The sequence below is a fragment of the Bactrocera neohumeralis genome, chromosome 5, assembly GCF_024586455.1.
Source record: "Bactrocera neohumeralis isolate Rockhampton chromosome 5, APGP_CSIRO_Bneo_wtdbg2-racon-allhic-juicebox.fasta_v2, whole genome shotgun sequence".
In the NCBI taxonomy this organism is placed as follows: domain Eukaryota; kingdom Metazoa; phylum Arthropoda; class Insecta; order Diptera; family Tephritidae; genus Bactrocera; species Bactrocera neohumeralis.
The window spans coordinates 62,005,322-62,016,356 of record NC_065922.1 but is presented as its reverse complement, the minus strand read 5'-3'; the positions used below and the strand labels follow the sequence as shown (position 1 = coordinate 62,016,356).

At 37.2% G+C, this 11,035-nt stretch overlaps 1 long non-coding RNA gene across 1 annotated transcript; it reads left to right on the top strand.

Moving 5' to 3' along the window:
• The first annotated feature begins 1,254 nt into the window (after positions 1-1,254).
• On the top strand, positions 1,255-10,757 carry LOC126759508 (uncharacterized). The gene is made up of 4 exons (XR_007667011.1): positions 1,255-1,362; positions 1,430-1,648; positions 8,002-8,443; positions 10,671-10,757. It is a non-coding gene; the product is annotated as an uncharacterized LOC126759508 (long non-coding RNA).
• Positions 10,758-11,035: the final 278 nt, after the last annotated feature.

Sequence of the window (11,035 nt, the reverse complement as noted above, 5' to 3'; positions counted from 1 at the left end):
AACAAGACGCCACGAAAACTAGCCGATTAACGGCTTTGAAAGAGAGCTCTTATTAAAGCAGAGCTGTATGCTGTGAAATGAGCGCTGTTTGCAGCACTAACACAAAAGCAATTTCATGCTTTTATGTGTGTTAGTGAGAGAATTTCTGCTTTTGTTGCAAGAGCGCAGAATAAGTATGTATGTATGCTTGTCAAAAGCTGACAGCTGTTATTTCGAATAAATCGCAAAGTGACTTAATAAGGCATTACATGATAAATGAAATTTTCTTTGCAAAGTGACTGTTTTATTATTGTAATTGTTTTGTTTGTCGCGCTGTGTCTCGTTGGTGTAAACAGGTAAGTATATGAAGAGCAGTAATGAAGTACTGTAGCTAGAGCATGGAATTGAATTAAGAGGCCATTCAAATCTTAACGTTTTTAATATGAAATAATAATTTTTTGATTAATTCATACGTGTTATGCTTATGTGCAATAGCAAAGTCCATTTTTTTAGTTTTTGCTAAAATGTCAAACTAATACATTTGTTTTTAAGTTTTGACGCTTTGAAGAGCCAAACAAAGCGCAAAAAGTAGGTCCTGAAGGTTGGAACAATTTTAAAATTAAAATTAATGTGTAAGTATGAACATATCTAGCTTAAATTATATACTATATGTATGTGTACTTACGCATGTATTTATAATAAATATAATCAGAATGCAGCGCTTAGAATTGAGTCTAAGAAAGCGGCTAGCGCAATAAATAAACATTAGATACATGTATGTAGTATGTACATACATACATACATACATACATACATATATGTATGTATATAGTACATATGCATCTGAGTTATACCCACCGACGCGTGCTACTACACATACACAGATATGAACTTACATAGATATACGGCAACATTTTATTTTCCTGTAATACACAAAATACTCGACCTACAAAAAACCTTCCCATTTCAATTAACATTTGAGTTAACAGCGCACTGTTAACGCTCCAACCGGCTAATTGGGAACTCACTACTCACGTAACCTCACTGCGTCAGCGCAACATAATATCAGCTGGCATAATATTGTAATGTTAGCGCGAGAACGGGTTGCTCTCAACGATTTTTAAACGCCAACATCCCCCATTGTCCGTTCTTGCGCTTTGCTGCAAAATCTCTCAATTTGCGTGTGGTCTATTGCACGTGAGACTTCCATGCCAGCGTAATTATTTAGTGCCGTTAACAGCAGTATTATAAAATTACCTTTATTCAGTCGGTCGCTCGTCGGCCAATTGATATGGCATTGTGGCGAAGCGGCATAAAATGGTGGCGCAATCGTCTCTGTGCCACTCACTGTTGTCGGAGAATAAGCACGCGGCCTGCAACTACGTAGTATACGACAATAAAGACGAGTCAAGCAAATTTTATTTTATTTGTTTTTTTGGTCTGCTTTTAGGACTGCAGAGGCGTTAACTGTGGGAAGTGTTGCTCGTAATGCCGCTGAAATGCATGAAAACCCCCGACACTTGTGGGTTAATATGTGCATATGTACATACATATGTATGTACATACATACATATATCAGATATTTATGCAGATTTGTCTTACGTACATATGTATGTACATAAAAGTATGTGTGACCGATAGAAGTGATGACGTTGATACCCACTTTACAGTATTTCTGTTTCTATTTGTAGTATGCTTCTTCTCATTTGGTATTTGAGCTTTCTGTTTAGCTTTGGATATGTTGTATCTTTACTTTGTTTACTTTGTTGGTAACTTCTATTTTTCGGTTGCTTCTTGTATCTTTAATCAATTGAGTACTGCTTAGTTGGTTACTTGACTGATTGAGTGACTGTTAGCACATAAGTATGTAATTCGCTCACTCGCCTTCCGTTGTTGTTTATTATTTACTCCAACGGGATTTCCATCTGTTAGTTTAGCGTATATTACAGTTAACTATGTTATTATTGGATTTTCATGTGCAAATAAAAATACATATACATACATACATTTCGTCACCTGAAATGCAAAATAACGTATCATCAAAAAATTCAAAATTGAGTTTTTTACTGATTACGATTCAGCACATCATATTACATATGTGTCGCAAATTTTAAGCTTCTGCGATCAAAAATACCCAAGCTATATTAATAATTGAAAAAAAAAACGTATCATCAAGTGCTTGATTTCGTTAAACAAAATAACGTATCATCACTAAAGTATGTAAATATAACAGAGTGTTTTTTTTGTTTTATATCGAAGTTAGCCTTCATTTATTGTTTATGTTTATTTTTAGTGATTAAGTTCAATGTGCTTTGGTTAGTTTAGGCTACATCGTTGATCGAACGTGGACTACTATATATACATATGTATGTACATATATGTAGTCCTTTGTAGAGCCATAGAAAAGAATATCTCCTGTGTTCGAACTTATAAATTAACAAAACGCTTCCCGCCAGTTCGGTGGGATGTCTGAAGGTATGCGCCCCCAAGTGATTAAGTCCTGACCTCCCTAACGCAAGACAGCCAAGAAGGAAGTGTTGAGTTGTTTCCACCTAATCATTTTCCATACAGCTTCTGCAGATGGCGTCTGGTAAGATTCCCAGCCTTACTGCGTGGAAGCCAATAGGGCAATGGCGTGTTACAGGCCCCAAAACTAGGGAAAGGCTGCCTTACTGAGGGCAAAGAGATCACTAGACCTCATGCGAACGATCTTGGGACAAAAGACTTTTTCAACAGCGTGTGTAAAAAGATTAGCAGTAAAAGATTAGGATACGGGAGCACAGATCCGCTCCCATTCTACCGATAGCGGTTCTAGGGTGCATCTTCTTGCTAGCACATGTTTCCTGCGATTCCGCTGTGGTCTGGCACTCATATCATTCTTATCACAAAGGCACTCGATGCTAATGATAGAGAGGTTAGGTCTTCGATCAGCTCTGAATTCTCTCATTGTTAATGAGTTCAAGGCTGGAATTGCCGCTCTGCTATCTCAGTCGACGGTCACTCCTCTGAAGCAGGCTGCACTCCGGAGTAGTAAATCTACTGCTACCTTAATGGCTCCAATCTCGGCCTGGAAGACACTGCAATACTTAGGAAGTTGGAGAAACTGGAGTTGATAGAGAGCTCCTGACAGTAGACCCCTCCACCTTTGACCCATCAGTGAAGAAGCTCACTGTCCCTTTTCTCCAACGGCTTCTTCCCACCCACAACTCCCTCGGTATATGGGTAGAGAAGGAGCCGCCAGAGTTCGGTTTAGCGACTCCATGATCCAAGTGATCAGACCCGTGCTTTTTTAGGAATTCAGCAGCCCATTCTTTTGCAAAGATTAACAATAACTAAGAAGAAATGGCAGCATCTGCAGGACCTAGAAGCTCTAATTCCAGTAGACTGTTATTACTTTTATCTAATATACCTTTTGAATAATTAGTTATTTAATAAATAATAATTAAAAATTATCCTCATTTTTTAGCTTGAAATATTTAAATTTTTTCTAGTACTTATGTACATATTAATAATAAAATAATATGAAATATGAAAAACTTGCAACTGTTTTTATTTAAAATTTAAAAAAAGTAGTAATATTCAAATTTTTAATTTTTATACAAATTTAGATTGATCATACGTTATTTTGTTTCAGAAATGAAAATTCAAAATAACGTAAGACACCTCCTAAAAAATTTGCTTACTTTTTTCATTATTTTTTTTTCTAAAATATACTTGTAGGTTCATGTTAATTCAGATTTGAAAATTTTGTTTCAATATCTCAAGTGATTTTCTTTTTATACGGTTTTTTGCTTCTCCTGTAAACCTACGAAAAGTGATGTTACGTTATTTTGCATTTCAGGTGACGATATATACATACATACTTATGTATGTATATCTATGACATCTCGAAAGTTAGACCTTATGATTCCCATTTAATGAGCCTACATAAGTATGTATGTAGGTCGGCAAACATACATATTCCATATATGTATGTATGTTTGTACTTTGCCTATATATTTTGAGACATTATCGGTCAGTTCATTCTCCACAATAAAACTATCCCATTTATCCAAAATCACCAGTTTGAATACAATATCGACCGTCTCATCGTAAACTCGGAAGTAAGTGGTATTTTAACATAAATAACAGTCTACAAACATACAATAATTGGTCTGCACCAAGGATTTACTGTGGACTACACCTTTCATAGGCTTCCGTACTCGCCGCGCTTTTCTGCGTCTTTATACCCTCACATTGCGTACATAGTACGTATGTATGTATGGCCGCCTTTGCTCGCCACTTCAGATAAGTTACTCACATTACAGTAATGCATAGAACCGAATGAAATGGAGGGAAGAGCAATTGTGAAAAGCGAAAAAAGCATAAACGAAGCAGACGACGGACGCACATAAGCGCACAAATTGTATACAATTTCAGTGCTATTTTAATTTCCCGCCGGCATTAGGGTTCGACTCGAATATTCAGAAAAAAAATGAAACAATATGAACAACAAAGAGACAAAATAACACACACATACAAACAAGTTGTTTGCACACTGCCTTTGTCAGGTTCATTTGCTCGGGATTTAACGTTGGCCAGAGAGCAGCTTCCGACAAGTTATGTACACCACAAGTCAACATACGCCAGCGTGCAACAATACACTCCAACTGGCAAGCAAACATAAGAAAAAAGGATGCGGAATGAAGGTAGGGGCGGATCAAGAGTAGAATTTTTGGGGGGAATGAGGAAACATATGTATGTACATACTTATACATATGCATAGTAGATCGAATAGATCGAGCGTAAAAAAACGAAACGTTTTGGGAAATAAAAAAAGACATATGTATATAAATTTATATAAGTGCAGAATGAAAGCGTCAGCAAATAGTTTGAGAATTTGGGTGCATAGTATTACGTACTTACATATATTCAAATATGTTAACTTACATACAAACAAATGGCATATACATACATACATATATGCATGTATGTATGTTGCTTACGTGCACTTGTTAACTTCTATGTAAAAGTGTGTGTGTCAAACACGGTTCTTCATAACGCTGTTGTACACAGCGCCGCCACATTTTGAAAATTTTTATGTTTATGTGTACATTTGTGTGTATGTATGTAAATGTGTGCTTATTGCAGCTGCTCTTGTGCTTACACTGAAATCTGTACTTGGGGTCCGTTTTGTGTGCACTTGAGTGGCTCGCTGAAGAATCCCATCGCGCGGCTTACAAGCCAGCACACGCCATACTAACCCCAGCAAACAAATGCACACATGCTTTACATACCTGCATATGCACATACAGATGTTCGAGTTTGCTGGGTAGAGGCACATGCTTTGAAATTTGCCCTCATTTTCACTCTTATCCATTCATTCTTCCTGATGGATTTTCTTCAGCGAAGGTATTGTGTCCTTTTATGCTAAGCTTCACAACTAATCGCAATAAAGCTACACCCTAGAAATAGTTTTAAATTTCAATTAAACAAGAAAAATGTTAACTTTGGCTGCACCGAAGCTAATATACCCTTCACAGGTGCATTTCTTTTAGTAACTATGTGTTCAGTTTGTATGGCAGCTATATGCTACAGTAATTCGATCTGAACAATTTTTTCGGAGATTATATTATTACCTTAAGCAGTAATCCATGTCAAATTTCGTGAAGATACCACGTCAAATGCGAAAGTTTTCCATACAAGAACTTGATTCCGATCGTTCGGTTTGTATGGCAGCTATATGCTATAGTGAGCCGATCTGAACAATTTCTTCCGATATTACATTATTTATATGAATAATAGTTCATACCAAATTTCGGGGTGCGTCGCCCCGGGCGCAACGTCTTGGGGGCGGCAAAACGATCTTCGCTGATTTTTAAAACTCCAATTCGGGCAAAAATTCCTGCAAATTGTGTCAAAAGTGTACAAGATATAAGGCGAAAATGGGTTTTTTCTATGGCTTTTAATAAGATGTCTTGTAAATTTAGTATCAATTTTCTCAAAAACCGTATTGTGAGAATTTTGGAACTTCAGAATTTGCGTGGCTTCTAGTTCCTAAATTTTATATACTTAATATCGAAGATATTTTGTGAAAATTCACTTTTGTTCGAACCACCTCATGAAACTTGTAGATAGGTATATAAAGACAAGCGGTAGATGCCCGTAGTTGTAGCTACGCCACTGATGTTGGTAGTACTGTTAGCGACATCTATGCTAAATTTGACGTCAAAAAATTTGTTAGTATTTGAGATACGCAGGTTTCAAGACCGGAGCATACTCTTGTAGAACCCAAGAAGGTGATCTAGTAACCGATATCCGGAGCATACTAAAATTATAGAGGGAACACTTCTCCAGCCTGCTAAATGCCAGTGATTGCATAACGCCAGGAGAAGGCGAACCCGATTCCCCAATCGATGACGATGGAGCACATTAAACACGGCGGCGAAGAACTGATAAGGAGCATGCATCAGCTTCTTTATAAAATATGGTCGGATGAAATCATGCCCAACGATTGGAATTTAAGTGTGCTCTGCCAATCCATAAAAAGGGAGACCCCACAATCTGCGCCAACTACCGTGGGATAAGCCTCCTCAACATCGCGTATGAGGTTCTATCGAGCGTATTGTGTGAAAGATTAAAGTCCACCGTCAACAAACTGATTGGGCCTTATAAGTGTGGCTTTTGGACCTGGCAAATCAACAACTGACCAGATATTCACCATGCGCCAAATCTTGGAAAAGACCCGGGAAAGGAGAATCGACACACACCACCTCTTCGTCGATTTCAAACCTGCTTTCGACAGCAAGAAAAAGGAGCTGCCTTTATGCCGCGATGTCTGAATTTGGTATCCCCGCAAAACGGCTGTGTAAACTGACGTTGAGCAACACCAAAAGCTTCGTCAGGATCGGGAAGGACCTCTCGGAGCTGTTCGATACCAAACGAGGTTTCAGACAAGGCGACTCTCTTTCGTGTGACTTCTTCAACCTTCTAGAGAAAATAATCCGAGTTGCAGAACTAAACCGAGAAGGTACAATCTTCTATGAGACTGTACAGCTGCTGGCGTATGCTGATGATATTGACATCATTGGCATTAACAACCCCGCCCCCCGATGAGTCGACGTTACGAGTTTTCGAGAGAAGTTCTGCGAAAGATTTGTGGTCCTTTGCGCTTTGGCCACGGCGAATATCGCATTCGGTGGAACGATGAGCTGTATGACATGGAAGGACCAGGTGGAGAAGGACCTAGCTTCGCTTAGAATCTCCAATTGGCGCGCTGTTGTTAACCATCGCATTCGCCTGATTTACCTTCATGTAACTTCTGGCTATTCAGCAAATAAACATGACCACTCCGAGGACACCGTTTTGACTCAATTAAATATATATAAGCTGAATCGAAGAAGGCTCTGATGGCCATCACGACGAAGGATTTTTCTAAGTGCTATGATGACTGGAAAATTCGTTGGCATAAGTGTACTGCAGTGGGAGGGGATTACTTTGAAGGAGATGAAATGGACAAAATTCACCTTTCAATTTGATCACAGTAGTAGGCCTGTGTCTAAAACTTTAATCATATTATTATTATTATTTTGAGTAAGTTTCCGAAAAAAATGAAATCTCAACAATCAGCAAAGCAGAAATGGAAGAGATTATGAGAAGTTAGAACAAATAAAATATGATAGCCTATTGGAAAAACACGAAGCACCGCGTGAACCAAACTAAGCTATTGGCGCTCTAACTACGTTTTGTCACTAGACTTCAGGAATAAAGAGATGTCCAATTTATTCCAGTGTGAGAGCGGCTCAAAATTAACATTTTTTTTAAATAAAATTTTGCATTGTCAAAATAACTTTTAGGCATCTAAATTAAAACACCCAAAATTTATCATGATTAAAAATTAATATAGAGCGCTTCTTAGTTATCAATTAATAAATGTTTTTAATAATTTTTTATTGAAAATTAATGCTATAATGCATCAGATTACAAAGTATTTCATCAAATACATTTAAATTTCGCACTTTCTTTAATTTTCAATTTTTACAGTTTTTTAAGAATGATCTAGAACGACGGAATTTTATCTGGATTTCAAACTTGCCATTCCTCGTTTTCAATTTCTAAACGACAAAAACCTCCTGAACTCTGTCAACTGTCAAAGATTTCCAATGGGAGATGCGTTGGACATCTTATCAATTGGAAACGGATGAATAGAGCTGCAACCAAATACACAATGGATTAAACTGCCGGACAATTTCTGAATCTGTCATGTGGTACCCGGACATAAAAAATAATTACTTGGATCATGACTGGCTCAGATTATATTAGTGGGATAAAATAGAAATGTTGAATTTCCAGATGAAACAATTAATGTCAAGGCAACGTTATAATTACCCAACAATTTATTCAGATCCAACGACTTTAGAGTATGGCTGTCATTGAAACGGACTAATCAAAATCAGGATAAAGACCTACATAAAGGGCTTTTCTAGTTAAGTATCCATAGATTTTGAAATTTTCAGAATATATTTAAACACGTTTTAAGAATGCACAGTAAAATACTCAATTGCTGTAGCGATCCTTACTTAAAATACTGAATATCTCGAGAAGTATTAATGATAGCGATTTTGACCTCGGGCCTTTCTTTTAGCAGTTAAAATTTCCTACAAATTTGTCATTAAAATTTTTTCTATAGCTCTTGTCATTTACGAGATAAATACAAAAAAATGCGACTTTCATGGAAAAATCAGGTTTAGAGCCCTGTACTACCTCGCCACTGTGAGTTACGACTTTGTTGCACAGAGCACTTTTGTAGAGTGAACAATTCTGAGAAATATGCGTCTAAAGTCAAAGCGATGCCATAAAATACCTCTAATCTGTAGGAATTTAAAGATAAAAACTTACGATTGTACAGTAGAGGCCCGTTAATCCGGATCAATTAAAACCGGCACCTATCCGGAATATAAGGAAATCCGGATTACCGAAGCCATATCAGAACTATGTGTTATGAAAAAGATTTATACATTTCTGTTTCGTTATTATAACAAATAATACACATGTTCCAAAAAAACAAAAAAAAAAACTTAAACCAATAAAGCATAAAAGCGAATGTAGTGAATAATAAACATGTGATCTGGATTAGAGAATACGGATAGAGAATGTCGGTCTGGATTACAAGGGACATAATAGAAATTTTGAGTTTTTTAACCCTGTCCAGATTACAGTGGAATCCGGATTAGGCCATGTCTACTGTAGTGTATTTTCTATGGAAAATTTTTACAGGCCTTGGTCCAGTTCTTAATGTAAATATTAAGGGCTAAAATTTTCAGGGAATTTTTTTTAGGGTATTTCCAAGGAAATTTCGTGACGGGACTGAAAAAAATTAATAGTTCAAAGAAAAAAAAAACACCCTAATACTTATACCATATATATTATGTTTCATACACTGACAGACATATTATAAGGTTTGTTAGAAAAACGAAAATTATTATATGTAGTATATGGCAGTTGGGTAGTATTGACCACATTTTATCTATTTTTCCCAATACCACATACTATTAACATGTCGCATACTAAACAACTAATCATATAGAATAAAGTTAAGCCGGAAGTTCGAAAATCATGATATTAGTTATATTGGAGGAAGGTCAAATTTGTGCTCAAAGCTACACTGTTATGAGTAAAACACGCTCTGTAATTTTTATTGAGATAACTCAAATATTGGCTGATATATCCAGCATAAAGTCGCTTGGAAGTTCGAAAATCTTTATATTAGGTAGGCTCAGGGAAGTATTGACCTGATTCAAGTCATTTTTAACATATACAGACCTACCATTGTCAGAGAAGTATTATCCCTGAATTTCAATTATATGTCTCTCACACATTGACTGATATTTTCGATCAAAACTCAACTATAGGTACTGGGTTCCAAATATTCGGTACCTAGGAGCTTGAACAGTTTTTGTTGGATTTGAAAAATTTTTGATTATAAGGTGGCACACACTAAACGCGTTATATTAATTGCTGCTTGAACTGTGTACTGGAAAGTAAAATAATCAAGTGGAATTTAAAATTGTGGCATATGGGTTATAGTCCGATTTCGCTCATTTTCACAATGTGAAATAGAAATATCAAAAAATACCACATACCAAATTATGTCGAAATCGGTCAGTCGGGTCCCGAGATATGGCATTTCACTAAAAAGTTGGCGTTGCCACGCCCATCGCCCAATTTTTACTCCGATCCCTAAAAAGCCTTGGCATGCCATCCCGGCGGAAAATTTTTGCGAATTGGTTGGAGTTCTTGTAATATTTGGTTGAGGTATCTTTAGTGGTTTAGAAGATATATTCATTAAACTTATTAGAGGGCGGGGCCACGTCCACTTTTCAAAATTTTCTCCCCACAGGTGCGCCTGGCTTCTGCGATCCCCTGTGCCAAATATGATTTTTATATCTTAATTTAGTCCTTAGTTATGGCACTTTATAGGTTTTCTGTGAATGGTAATTTGAGAATGTGGCTGTGGTCCGATTACTCCCATCTACGAGCTCGAATTTTGTTTTGTACTAAGAAACCTGCATATCAAGTTTCATCAAGATATCTCAAGTTTTACTCAAGTACTAACGGACGGACAGACAGTCAACCGGATTTCAACTGTTCTCGTCACCCTGATCATTTATATATATGTATAAGTATAACCTATGTATATCTATCTCGATTAGTTCTAGGTGATACGTACAACCGATAGGTGAACAAAACTATAATATTCTGTAGCAACTGGTTGCAAGATATGACGACATTGACTTAGTTCAGCGGCTACGCTGGCTAGGTCATGTTGTCCGAATGGACGAAAACACTGCAGCTCTGAAAGTATTCGACGCAGTACACGCCGGAGGAAGCAGAGGAAGAGGAAGACCTCCACTCCGTTGGAAGGACCACGTGGAGAAGGACCTGGCTTCGCTTGGAATATCCAATTGGCGCCACGCAGCGAAAAGAAGAAACGACTGGCGCGCTGTTGTTAACTCGGCTATAATCGCGTAAGCGGTGTCTACGCCAATTAAGAAGAAGAACTGGTTGCAAGAGTATA